Source organism: Echinops telfairi, unplaced genomic scaffold (assembly GCF_000313985.2).
Source record: "Echinops telfairi isolate 266 unplaced genomic scaffold, ASM31398v2 ScPeMD7_53;HRSCAF=182, whole genome shotgun sequence".
Taxonomy (NCBI): domain Eukaryota; kingdom Metazoa; phylum Chordata; class Mammalia; order Afrosoricida; family Tenrecidae; genus Echinops; species Echinops telfairi.
The window spans coordinates 3,916,179-3,929,962 of record NW_022103951.1 but is presented as its reverse complement, the minus strand read 5'-3'; the positions used below and the strand labels follow the sequence as shown (position 1 = coordinate 3,929,962).

General features: G+C 40.5%; 1 pseudogene; it reads left to right on the top strand.

Annotated features, from left to right (window-relative positions):
- The first annotated feature begins 3,788 nt into the window (after positions 1-3,788).
- On the top strand, positions 3,789-5,869 carry LOC101645115 (annotated as a pseudogene).
- The last annotated feature ends 7,915 nt before the right edge of the window (positions 5,870-13,784 follow it).

Sequence of the window (13,784 nt, the reverse complement as noted above, 5' to 3'; positions counted from 1 at the left end):
GGATTTGTGTATGTTCTCCTGTGTGTATTCTCAACAAGAAAAATCAATCTATTATTTTAAAAGTTACTCTATTGAACAGGGAGTCCCAGTGTAATAGTGGATTATGTATTGGGCTTCTAACTGTAATGTCAAAAATTCAAATTTACAGTCTGCTCCTTGGGAGAAAACCCAGACTCTCTGTGCCTGTAAAGACTGGCAATCACAGAAACCCAAAGAAGTAGTTCTACTCTATTCTACAGGGCCACCCTGAGTCAGTTTGATATATTTAACAAACTGGGGCAAAAACACACATGAGACAATTAGGGAAAGGTGATTAGTTAATGTTAAGAAAAGTTCACTAATTTTGTTAGGTGGTCATATGAAAAAAGACAATTGCCTCAGTTAGTGATGCATATAAAAAAATATTTACAAGTTAAATGGCATGATGTCTAAAAGGTGTGTGAAGGTTCATTATAATATATTTTGTAATATTGTTGAACTTATAAATAGGAGCCCTGGTGGGATCATTGGTTATGCATTGGGCTGCTAACTGAAAGGTCAGCAGTTCAAAGCCACTCGCCTCTCCACAGGAAAAAGATGATGCTTTCTACTCTACCATAAAAAGTTATACTCTTGGAAACTCACAGGGGTAGTTCTACTCTATTCTATAGGGTCGCTGAGTTTGAATAAACTCAATGGAAGTGAATTACATTGTTGAAATATTTCATAATTTAAAGTTTTATATACCATGTTATGTCATATCATGTTGAATCATATTAAAATGTTAAGCTTTTTCAATGATCAGGGTAGGTATACAGTTATTTATAACATTATTTTCTATTCTTTTCTACATGTTTGAAATATTCTTTAACTTTAAGAAGATGGGGGAGATTTATTAGAAAGAAAATTCTGCTCATTTCTCGTGTATACTTACAATTCCTCACAAGTATCTCTGCAAAACTAATCTTTTAAAGCTCATCAGAACCCTACAAGTATGCAAGCTAAACTTGACTTTTGTATTCGAAAAATCTAATGACCTCAAAATTCATTACCAAGTCACGTGCACAAGTTTCAGGAGGTTCCAAAACTTGTTTTTTCTTTGTATTTCCAAAGAGCTGTCATGCCCTTTTAATACAATGCCTTATTTATCCTCCAAAGCATGTCTATTGTCGAACTCCTCTGTGAGATACCCTGGGGTGCTGTGAAGTAGGGCAAGGAAGGGATGCTTCCCTTGGAGGAAAATACTCGTTCATAACAAGTAGCTGATTTACTTTGGGGAGCCAAAACAATTTCCCTCCCAGAATAAAACTGTCTTATTATGTCAAGGGGCAGTGGGGGCAGGGGGCAGGGGGCAGAGAAGAAGTGACAAAGGAGAGAAAGGGAGAGAGAATTTGCCCAGGTGATAAAACAAGAAGCATAGGATAATATAAAAACGACTAGGCCTGAAGTAAACCCCACCACATATTAGGTGCATAGCCTTAGGCAGGCCCTTTAACCGCACAGTAACTGTAGAGGGAGCCCTGGTTATGCATTGGACTGCTAACGGCCAAGTCAGCAATTTGAAACCACCTGCTTGCTGCTTGGTGGGTGAAAGAGGTGGCTTTCTCCCCTCATCCTGATTTACAGCCTTAGAAGCCCACAGGGCCAGTTCCAATCTTTCCCACAGGGTCGCTATGAGTTGGAATTGACTCCATGGCAGTGAGTGTTGAGGTTTTTCACTGCAGGTGAATTCTAATTGTTTTAGGTCCCTGGGTGATGCAAATGGGTTGCTCTCCGTTACCAAGTGTACTCGGCATCATCACAGAAGAAAGGCCTGGCAATCTGCTTCCATAACAAATACATTCAAGGAACCCTTACAGAGTTCAGTTCTACTCTGTAACCCATGCAGCTACCACAAGTCAGAATTAATTCAGTGGCAAGGGGTTTATGTTAGTGATATTCAAAACTGACTACCTCTAAGAATTCTGGGGAGCTTTTTAAAAGTTCCAATGCCTGGACTTCATCCGAGTCAAAATTTCTGCCGCAAAGAGAAATTAAGTCTTAATACATACTGCAACATAGATGAACCGAGAAAACATTATTCTGAGTGAAGTAAGTCAATGCAAAAGGATAAACATTGTATGGCCTCACTAATATGAAAAACCCAGAATGGGAAGATGTATAAAGGATAGAGTTTAATAGTGATTGCCAGAGAGGAGAAAGGGGGAATCACTATTTAGAAAGCATTGTGCTATTTTATCGTCATAGTAAATTTGACAATATATATTGGTGATTGTTGTACAGCATGATTAATATAGTTGGTATCACTGATTGTACACATGAAAAATGTTGAATTGGTAAATGTTTTGTTACCTACAGTTTTGCAATTTTAAAAAGTCCTGGGATAGATATTAGGCAAGAACGTTTCCTAATATTCCTAAAGTCAGGTTGTGACTAACAAGTTTGGATCTCTAAGGTACCCTTCAGTTTTAACAATCTACCAGGATATGCAAGAGTCTTCAAAATGTTCATTGAAAAACTTGAATTAAAAGATAAAAATAGAGAAGGCCATTCATTTTATGTCACCCCCAATCAACAGACACTCCTATAAGAGTGATAATCAAACTGTACTGGAAAGTCAGGTCAAGACTCAGGGAGGGGAGCATGTCTGTTGATGGGAAAATGGGGAGACGTAACCAACCATCTTTTAAAAACTGCCTAGCATAACTGATATAGAACCCAAGGGGAAAAATAATAAACTCTTATTTTAAAAAAAAGAACCCAAGGGAAGAATAAACCTAGTACTGTGTTCCTAATTAGACACATTTCACCTAGTTTCTATCCAGCTCTTGGTGACCCAAGCCATGTACTATAAAGTACTGACTTTAGACTCTGTCCTTTCACAGCACACAACATCCTGCATAGGCCATACCAGGACTTGATGTGGAAACTGCACTATGTGACCTAGGCTTTACCTTAAACTCACCTGTAGCCCTTGGACTTAAGAATGAAATTTGCTAGTGTGAGAAGAAACAGATGACTGCTATCCCAAGGTTATGGAATTGGCAGTCATTGGGATTCAATTACTATTTGAGGGTGCTCAAGGAAAAGTGGCCCACGCCTGCCATATAGTTACTGTCTTGATGTCCTCCGTGCTTCACAATAACACATACTAATCTGACAAGTATGATTTTGACTCTGTGCATGAATGGTCCTTTTGCCCTATCACCAACCCCCATTGTTAGTGTAAACAGTACCAGTCACTTAAGAGTTTAATCTGCACAAAATAACAATTCATGTAGTGAAGTTCAGAGCTGGCTTATACTTATATAATTTCCTTTTCAACAGCGTGTTAGATTCTATACCAATGGACAAATCAATGACACTATCAATTGAATTACCTTATGCCCCAGGGTGGATGATTGACAATGGTCTCCAGCATATAACAATAATGAGGCCAGAGACATATGTAAACCATAGATTTGTGAATGAATTTTGACCTCACACTTAATTCCAGCCCCAGTCTAAGAACAATTTGTTCTTATGGCATGGCCCTGCTTGATGCTCACTCTCATGAAGAGATCACTGCAGATCTGAGTGCTACAGCAAAGTTTGGTGGAGAAAGCAGATGGTGGCCAACTATCAAAAAGAATAAAGTGTGATTCTGGGCAGTGGAGAGCGTGGCGTGAGCGTCACGCGTGAGCGTCACACGCGAGAACGTCCCACGCGCCTTCGCCTTGGCTTCTATCGCTGCCACGGCGCCCGGGAGTCTCCCCTCGGCCTCACACGCCAGGCTCGCGGCGTCCGGGCCGCGGCCAGCTGACCGCAGCATGTCGTCCTCGGCTGGAGCCTAGGGAGAGGGAATGCCCGCCCAGCCCGAGTCCAAGAAGGAGCCCGAGATGCCCGGCGCGGGATTGGGCAGTGAAGAGGAAGAAGCGAAGGACGAGGAGGAGGATGAAGAGAAAGAAAAAGAAAAAAATCTCATTGTGGAAGGCAAGAGGGAAAAGAAGAAAGTAGAGAGGTTGACAATGCAAGTGTCCTCCTTACAGAGAGAGCCATTTACAATTGCACAAGGCAAGTGACAGAAACTTTGTGAAATTGAAAGGATACATTTCTTTTTGAGTAAGAAGAAAACGGATGAACTTAGAAACCTACACAAACTGCTTTACAACAGACCAGGCACAGTGTCCTCACTAAAGAAGAATGTGGGTCAGTTCAGTGGCTTTCCGTTTGAAAAAGGAAGTGCCCAATATAAAAAGAAGGAAGAAATGTTGAAGAAGTTCAGAAATGCCATGTTAAAGAGCATCTGTGAGATTCTGGATTTGGAAAGATCAGGTGTAAACAGTGAGCTGGTGAAGCGGATCTGGAATTTCTTAATTCATCCAAAGCCCACTGGCAAGCCATTGTCCAAGTCCAAAAAATCTTCCAGCAAAGGCAGCCAACCAGAGCGGAGCAGTTCCGGAATGGCAAGGAAGGGCAAGCGAACCAAATGTCCCGAGATTTTGTCAGATGAATCTAGTAGTGATGAAGCTGAGAAGAAAACCCAGGAAGAGTCTTCAGATGATGAAGATAAGGAAAGCGAAGAGGAGCCGCCCAAGAAGACCTCTAAAAAGGAAAAACCGAAACCACTGCAAAAGAGCAAGAAATCCGTCAAAAGTGCGAATGTGAAGAAGGCTGACAGTAGCACCACCAAAAAGAATCAAACAATTCCAAAAAAGAAAGTGAGGCTGACGATAGTTCTGATGACGAACCTTTACTTAAGAAATTGAAAATAGCACCCACCCATGAAGAGTTCAAGGGAACGGTCAAGGCTTAAAAGCTTGAAGGTAATCAAGCGGCCATCTAGCTCAGAAGCAACAAATCCCACATGGAACAACATATCAGCCTGTGTGATCACGGGGTGTCGAACGGATCACTGAAGACAAATGGGTGCATAAGCAAATGTGGCGAAGAAAGCTGATGGTGCCCGGCTATCAAAAAGTATAGCGTCTGGGGTCTTAAAGGCTTGAAGGTAATCAAGCGGCCATCAAGCTCAGAAGCAACAAAGCCCACATGGAAGAAGCACCCCAGCCTATGCAACCACGAGGTGTTGAAGGAATCAGGTATAAGGCATCATCAGAACAAAAAATCTTACTACAGTGAATGATGGGGGGAGTGCGGAGTGGAGATCCAAAGCCCATGAGTAGGCCACTGGAGATCCCCTTGCAGAGGGGTCTCGGGGAGGAGATGAGCCAGTCAGGGTGCGATGTAACAATGATGAGAAATACAACTTTCCTCTAGTTCCTAAATGTTTCCTCCCCGCTCCCACTACCATGACTCGAATTCGACCTTGCAAGACTGGCTAGACCAGAGGAGGTACACTGGTACAGACAGGAACTGAAAATACAGGGAATCCAGGGTGGATGAGCCCTACAGGACCAGTGATGTGAGTGGCGAAACAGGGAGAGTAAAGGGAGAGTGGGTAGGAAAGAGGGAACCGATTACAAGGAACTATGTGTGACCTCCTCCCTGGGGGACAGACAACCGAAAAGTGGGTGAAGGGAGACGTCGGACAGGGCAAGATATGACAAAATACCAATTTATAAACTGTCAAGAGCTCATGAGGGAGGGGGTTAACGGGGAGGAAGGGGGAAAATGAGGACCTAATGTCGGGGGGTTAAGTGGAGAGAAAATGTTTTGAGAATGATGTACAAATGCGCTTTACACAATTGATGTGTGTATGGATTGCGATAACAGTTGTATGAGCCCCTAATAAAATGTTTTTTTAAAAAAGAAGCTGTTGGCAAATGCCAACCTGGAGGAAGTCACAATGAAGCAGATTTGCAAAGAGGTTTATGAAAGTTACCCTGCTTATGATTTAACTGAAAGAAAGGATTTCATTAAAACAACTGCTAAAGAGTTGATTTCTTAAGCAGGCAGAGTTGTTCTCCAGAAGTTCGAGACCGAAGACTTGGCCCTATGGATTCGCAACTCTGATTTATACCAGCAGAGACCATGCCTTCCTTTTCTACATCCTTGTTACCCATTGTGTTGGTAGAAATTACTGTTGACCTTTTGATCTCCAAGTGTTAGATAAAAATGACTTTGCTATTTTTAGTTACATTTCTGTGCACTGTTTAGTTTAAAATCTTGCATGGCTGTAATCGTTCCTTGCTTTTATAGTTGTATTTTGTACATTTTGGCTTTCTTTATATTAAGATTGTAGATTCTCGTACTGTTGGGGTTTCTAGTGTGCTTAGTAGCTTGTTTTAGACAGACATACTTTTAATCAAGTTCAACAAAAGCTGTCATTACTGGCGTCTATACATGCGGAGAGTGTTGCAGTATTTATATGTGAAGTATTTTGAAGACACATCTCTTCCGTCAGTCTAAAAACGCAGTTCCTTGTGTTCCTCATATTAAATATATGAGCTACTGTTGTCAGAGGCAAATTGAACCTTTTCTCCTGCATGTGTACATATATGTCCAGTGTCAGCATGACAGGAGTGACAGATATTATTTTTATATTTCTAAAAACAAATTTGTTGTATATATAGTTTTTAAATTTCTTTTGTGCAAATCAATTTTTAAACTCAAACAGGTGGGTACCTTTATAAACTGAGGGGTTAGTGTGTGGCCAGGCTGGTGTGGCAGAGCAGCGAGGCAGTGTGGGGACCACACTGCAGAACAGGCCTCTCTCCCGTTCTGCGTGCAAAAACGTCATCAGTATGAAATTGTAGGCCAACTCTACAAAATGTCACTAGTGGGCTTTATATAAACACAGACCAAGACGAAAACAACTTCTACTTCGGGGGAGAGGGTGGGATGAAGGATAAGCACACTTGGCTTGTATTTTATGAAATGAACTGATTTTTAATAACTGCTTAGCTTATATAAAATGCTGAAATTTAAAGGACCCCTGGCCACCCTCATAACGGGGAGCAAAGTAGCAGGTATAATGCCAAAAGAAGATAATGTGCCCACAGCAGTGGGTACATGCCAGTGTTCCTCAAAAGTGATGATAAACTTTCACATGAAAGAAATTCCATGTATTTGTGGAATCAGGGCTATTGCATTTTAACTTTTGGCCAATTACGATCCTAGTTGATCCTAGGTGATCAACATATGAACTGATGACTGAATTTGCTACATAATCTATGAATTCTGTTGACTGAATTTGCTACATAATCTATGAATTCTAAGGCAAAACATCCTTATGAGATAGCCCTGTGATAGGCCTATGGGGTGTTTTGGCTAACTCTGGACCATAGAAATATGTAAATATGGTGTATATTGACTGGTAGGTACTTTCACAGCTTTGACTTGTGTTAAAGGTATTTAGGAAAGGCATACTTAATACAAATGAAATAAACAAGTGTGCCCTAAGAATTGGCCTTTGATTTTAAGTATTTAATTTGTTCGTATGAACTTTGTCAAGAAAAATACAAAATCCATGGTGTCCTAAAAAAAAAAAAGAATAAAGTGTGAGGTCTTGTCTTTAAATGAGCAGCCATCCAAGTGGGGCATGAACAAAGTCCACATTGAGGAAGCACACCAGCCTGTGTGATCCATGGATTATAAATAATAAAATCAAAATCCAAAGGAGGGAATAATATCATTGCTTAAATTATGAGCACCTGCTTTGCAGAAGGTTATACATAACAGTGGAAACCCAAAATCCATTGCAGGGTTCCTACATGGAATCAGAGATTAAGGTGAATACTCTCTGACCATAGTCCAGATGTACATAGCCTTGCTATTAATATTAGACAGAGAGCATAGTAAACTCGATAATGGCAGATGTCTTTAGGTTTAAACAATTTGATCTCCCCTTTGATGCAGTTTAAAGTTATTTCACATACAAAAAATAAAAAGTGAAGGGCAAATACACATGAATTGAGACTCCTGTGAATCTCCTCTAGCCATGGACCAGAGATGTGAATAACCTTGCTAGCATGCAGAGAGCAGTGGAAAGTGGATTGTTGCAGAACCTGTTAGATTAAAATCTAACACCTTGACATTTGATCTCCCATTTGACTGGTTTAAAATATATTTATATATACACACACACACACACACAGTCCCTGCTTTCTTTTTGATAAGGGTTTTGCTCTTCTTTGTTTTGTTGGGGATTCTTTTGTTAATTACTTTTTTTATTTTGTTTGGGGGTTGTTTTTGTTTTGGGGGGGATTTTGGTATGTTTTCTGGTAAATGAAATCCAGGATGGGTGGATATATAGAGATAGGAACTGGATCAATGGTTTGTTGGGGGTGGGGGTGGGGAAGGAAACGGAGAGCTGGCAGGGGGCAGGGAGGAAGAAAATGTTCTAGAACTAATTGTGGTGATGATATGGCCTAGTTATTGAAGTTCATGATATGAGAATTATATGTCAATAAAACTATTTTGTAAAAAGGTCCTATCAGGAAAAAGTAAAATAAAAATAGAGAATAAAAACTTTATTGCTCAATATAAGCTCTATTAAGGCCAAGACAATTTTATAAGCAATGATACCAGCCATTTACTTAGTCCATCCCTAAAGAACCAAGGAGTCTCAGAATTTAACCATGTCGGTGCTGTTGGTTACAGGACTAGCCAAAGAAAAAGTAGGTGTCCGTTAATGATTTTTTTCACTATGTATTTATTTAATCACCTTATTGGAAGTGAACACAGTTATCATATTCCATAGTTCAATCATATCAAGGAGTATTATACAATTGCTATCACTATCAGTTTCAAAATATTCTCTTCCTTCTTGAACTCCTTGACATCAGCTCCCTTTTAGCCCCCACCTCCCCATGGTACCCCCAGAAACTCTTATTCTACTTGCTGTCTCTATAGGTTCATCAATCCTGGGCTTCCTACACCGAAAAATGGAAAAACATAACAAAAATTCAAAAGGGTCACCCCAAAGACAAAATACATCTGAGATAAACCCTAATATGAACAATAACGGCAGCAACAACAACAACAAAGAGAAAAATGTTGAAAACCAGATCAGGCCCAATGTGCATCAGATGGGGGAACCAACTGCAAAGGTTTAAACTGTTTAAGTCAGGTTTATCATTTTGATCTCCTATAGTCATCTCTTCAATGCACTCTGTTTAGTAACCAGTTTCATCCCATCCCTCTGTTATGGATAGAGGGAAATCACCAGAGGCTTATTGCCTATGTGGATCTTACAAATGTATCCTGGGCTCCCCCTGTCATCCATGGCCTTCTCCACACCAGAATCTCACAATTTAGGCTCTGAGACTCTTTCCTCCTTTGGCTTCAGATTACATGATTTACAATCCTTAGGTGACTGAAGTTGGTGTGCTTCTTCCATGTGGACTTAGTTGGCATCTCACTTAGATGCCTGCTTGTTTGGAAACAAGCCTTTGAGACCCCAGACACTATTTTATCTGATAGCCAGGCACCATCTAATTTCTTCTCCACACTTTGATAGTATAAAGCAAAACAGAAATCAGAAGGACCAAAATCAGAATGGTAAGGTGAATGCCTAGTGATTTCCCATCAAAACTCATGAAAAATTGCCTTTGTCTAATGAGAGGAATGAGCAGGAGCATTGTTGTGTTGGTGAAAGATTCCCTGATGAAGTTTTCCCAGGCATTTTTCTGGCTAAATATTTTCAAAATTTCTCAGTACACACTCATGATGAGCACTTATCATTCGTCAACCCTCCAGAAAAGCAACAAGCAAACTGCCTTGAGCATTAAAAAAAAAAAAAGCTGTTGCCATGACCTTGCTTTTAACCAGTCTGTTTTTGCTTTGATGAGACCACTTCCACCTCTCGGTAGCCCTTGATTTGATTGGGATTTGTATTCAAGATCATACTGGCAAAACCATGTTTCATCTCTTGTTACAGTTCTTTGACCAAATGCCTCAGGATCTTGAGCCCACTTGTTAAAAATGTTAGTTATAGCTCTGCTCTTACCTGTAGCTCATCTAAGAATGACATTGAACAGAAAGTTTTCCTCGGATGTAATTTCGCAGTCAGAATTGTGCAAGCTGAACCAATTGATATGTCTATGGTGATGACTATGGTTTCTGCTGGTAATCATTGATCTTCAATTAGTTCAGGAGTAAGATTGTTGTCTCACAAATGAATGTGAATGGCCTGCCTCGGTGGAGTTTTCATCTTCAACATAGTCTCATCCCTTCCTACAATGAGTTATCCATTTGTAAACTTCTGACTTCTTTGGGGCACTGACCCCACAAACTTTTCCAAAGCACCAATGATTTCATCATTCTTCCACATAAGCTTCACCATAAATATGGTGTTTCTTCTTGCTTCAATTGGAGCAGAATTCATGTTGCTCTAACAGCGGCTCTTTTCAAACTGCTGCCTTATCCTTCTTAGTGATTCAAACTCTGTTAAGACAAGTTATAACAAGTTCAAAAAAAAAAAGAAACCTCACTGCCATCGAGTACATTCTGACTCATAGAGACCCTATGGGACAGAGGAGAACTGGCCCTGTGGGTTCCTGAGACCGTCATTCTTTATGGGAGGAGAGGGCCTTGTCTTTCTCCCTGTAACAAGTGACCAAAAGTTGATTTTGATGGAAAACGTTTTTGAAGTCCACAGCTTCCAAATGTCCCTTATATCTGCAGGAAACTGTTGATAGCTATAGTTGTCTTCCTGGCATACTTCTCTCATCCCGTCCTCCAGTAATCATCACCTTCTCTTGGAGAACATGCTCCACGTGGTACAGAGGGGCTGATGCTAGATTGTTTTAATGAGGGGTCTTTATTTTATCCCTAGGTTCTAATCTCCACTGCAATGGCTACACAGAACTCACAGGCAAAATTCACGATTAAGGAAGTCAACAAGTTGTACCGCTAGTGAGAAATGCTCAGGATAGTTGCTTAACAGGACAGGTTACAAAGTTCTTTCAGGTCTGCTAATAAGTGGCCAAAGGGGCATACTATTCCACTGTAAGCTTCAACCCAAAGGCAAGCCCAGCCCCCTGAGGGAAGTATCCAGAGGCACCCACTCTGCGAACTAGTCTCCTACACTCAACTTTGCTTGCTCTGGGGTTGGGAATTCCACCACTCTGTTCCATGCTCTGGCTACTGGTTCTGATATGGCTCCGCTGATGACATAACTGTCTTCTGGATCCAGGAGGTTCACTGTGCAGGGATCTCAGGCCCAGAGGACACACTCCACCGCTAGCTCTTGCTGAATGCCATTCCAGGAACTCCTGTTCCCAATTAATCCAGATGAATCCTATCTTCCCCCACCTTCTTATGAAACCCCCAGAACCATGCAGGAAAAAAGTTATTTGGTGGGAGTTAGAGACGTAGGATAGAAGAACTACATTAAATAATTCACTGCCCTGTCAGATGAGTCCATCACCAATGTACAATGAGTTAGAAACCCATTATCTGGAACACAGTGGTTGTTTCAAAAATGGGTGTGTGGCCCAAGCTGGACCAATCATAGCCTTCCCTGTGACTTTAGCTGGAGCAAGTAGAAAAAAAAAAGGTATTCTCTATTCAGTGGAATTATTACCATTGGGAACAATGTTAGTGGAGATTTGCTGGGCACCATTTTTACCACTACGATAAGATTTATAACTGCAGAAAACAGAACCAAGAAATTAGAGGGGGAAATGGTTCCTGATCATTTTATGCCCCAGATCCAATCATGTCTGAAGTTCTGCAATTTTTAATTACCTAAATAAAAAATCTATTTAATGTTTAAGATAATTTGAATAGATTACTATCACTTTAGGTTCATTGTTCTCACTCACCTTCTATCTAAAAGGCCTAATCTATTTACCACCATTTTATGTTTCCAGTACAAACAACTTATTGGGCATTATGATAACTTGATTTCTTTCTCTCTGACCTCGTGAATAAACATTTGAGACAGGAGACAGGAACTATACTAGATGCTGTATTAATTTCACAGTTATCACCTTTCTAAAGTACTATAAAAACATGTGCTCGCTTCGGCAGCACATATACTAAAGTACTATAAAAACAGACCAAGGCCACAGAAAATAATCTGAAAGACAGATAAAAACTGCCCATAACAAGACATTTTTTCCCATTGGCTACTCCCCCATCTGTGGAAACATGAGGAAATTGTTACTTCAGAATTGGTCGATAACCTGCGACTCTCTAGAGACTTTGGCACGTTTGCTTCCCCCTCGGTTGCAATGTCATCTAATGCCTCCACGTGCATATTGAAAGTTTGCTTGAAGAAAGGCAACATTAAAAAAAACACAGGATAGAAACCTCTATCATGAACCTAAGGCCAAAAACATTAAAAATCTGTCCCAAGAGGAATAGTAATGGGATGGGAAAAGAAAGAAGACAAAGGGAATTTAGTGCACTCGATCCCAAAGTTCAGAAAAGGAAATGATGCTGTCCTAAATTCCACTCATCTTCCTGGACCCCAATTAACTCCCTCTTAAAATTATTCTGCCGCATTCTAGCCAAGCTCAATGTGTCTAATTGTTTTCATTTTCTGCCTATTGCCAGGAAAAGATGGTCCCTCTGGTGAAAACAACAATGACTCTTCTATTGTCTATAGGTTGTCTTCATGACATTTTGCATTCAGCTTCAAAGGGTTTATGTATGCTTTGAAGGTCATTTATGGAGCTTAAGACAACAACACCCAGATTAGATGAATTCCAAGGTATGACCCTATAGAGTCACTATGAGTCAGAATCAACTCAAAGGCAATGAGTATCCAACATCATAGCCTTTGCAGCGCATTATATTCAGGCATTGCTTAACATCCATATGACATAGGATTTTATGTGATTTGAACATTGTATGAATAGCATATTATATATAAGGTATGGACATCTGACTTATATATGACTCTTGGTTGGGATCTAATCTCTATAAAGCCTATTATATTAAAATTTTGAGGTATGCATATGCCCCATGGGGATTATTTAAATTATTCCTCAATAAAATGATAAGCAGACAAGAGACATATAAAAACTATAGATATATGAATGGCTTTTAAGCTCACACTTAATTGTAGCCCTAATTAAGAACAATCAGTTATTATGTTATGGCCCTGCTCGATACTTGTCCTCATGAAGAGATCACTAAAGATATGGATTATCTAGCAGAGCAGGAATAGAGCTTATTCATTATCCAGAGACTAATGAAGAAAGCAGATGATGCCCGGCTATCAGAAAGAATGTCTAGGGTCTTAAAAGCTTGTCTCAGACAAGCAGCCGTCTAAGTGAGGCATCAGATCAGTCTATTCAGAAGAAGCACACCAAACAGCTGGGTAAGAAAAGGTGGGAGAAGATACTGATGGGACTCAGTTATGAGGGCATCTTAACCGGTGAGATAACTAATGTTTATTGTGCCAACATGGCCAATGAACACATGTGGGATTAATTGAAGGGCGGAGAGATAAATAGCTCGGCGAGCTTCACCTTTCTTGTCTCTTGCTCTTTGATCATCGGACCAGTGTGCGGCTGCCTTGCTTGTTCTGTGCCTCAATTTGCAAGCCACACTACCTGTGGGACACCTAACCCGTGGACTGTGTCGCTGTAATTTGAGGTTCCTTCAAGACCTGCTTTGCCACACCATTGGAATTTACATCTCTTGAGCTGGGGACTGTCGAACCCTGTCATCTGACTGACTGTTGGTGATCTACCTGCCTTACTGTTTGCTGCCTGTGGCCGGATAGCCTGAATTGCTCTACAGAGGACTACCCGGAGGCCCTCAAGAATTGAAGGACTGCCAGTGTCTCACAGCTGTCTCGTGGGAGTGAGTTGCACTGAGGCATTTGTACTGCTTTATAGATTAATTAGCTGTTTATTTCTCATGTTATCTATCTATATAAATATATATGTATATAAAATTATTAG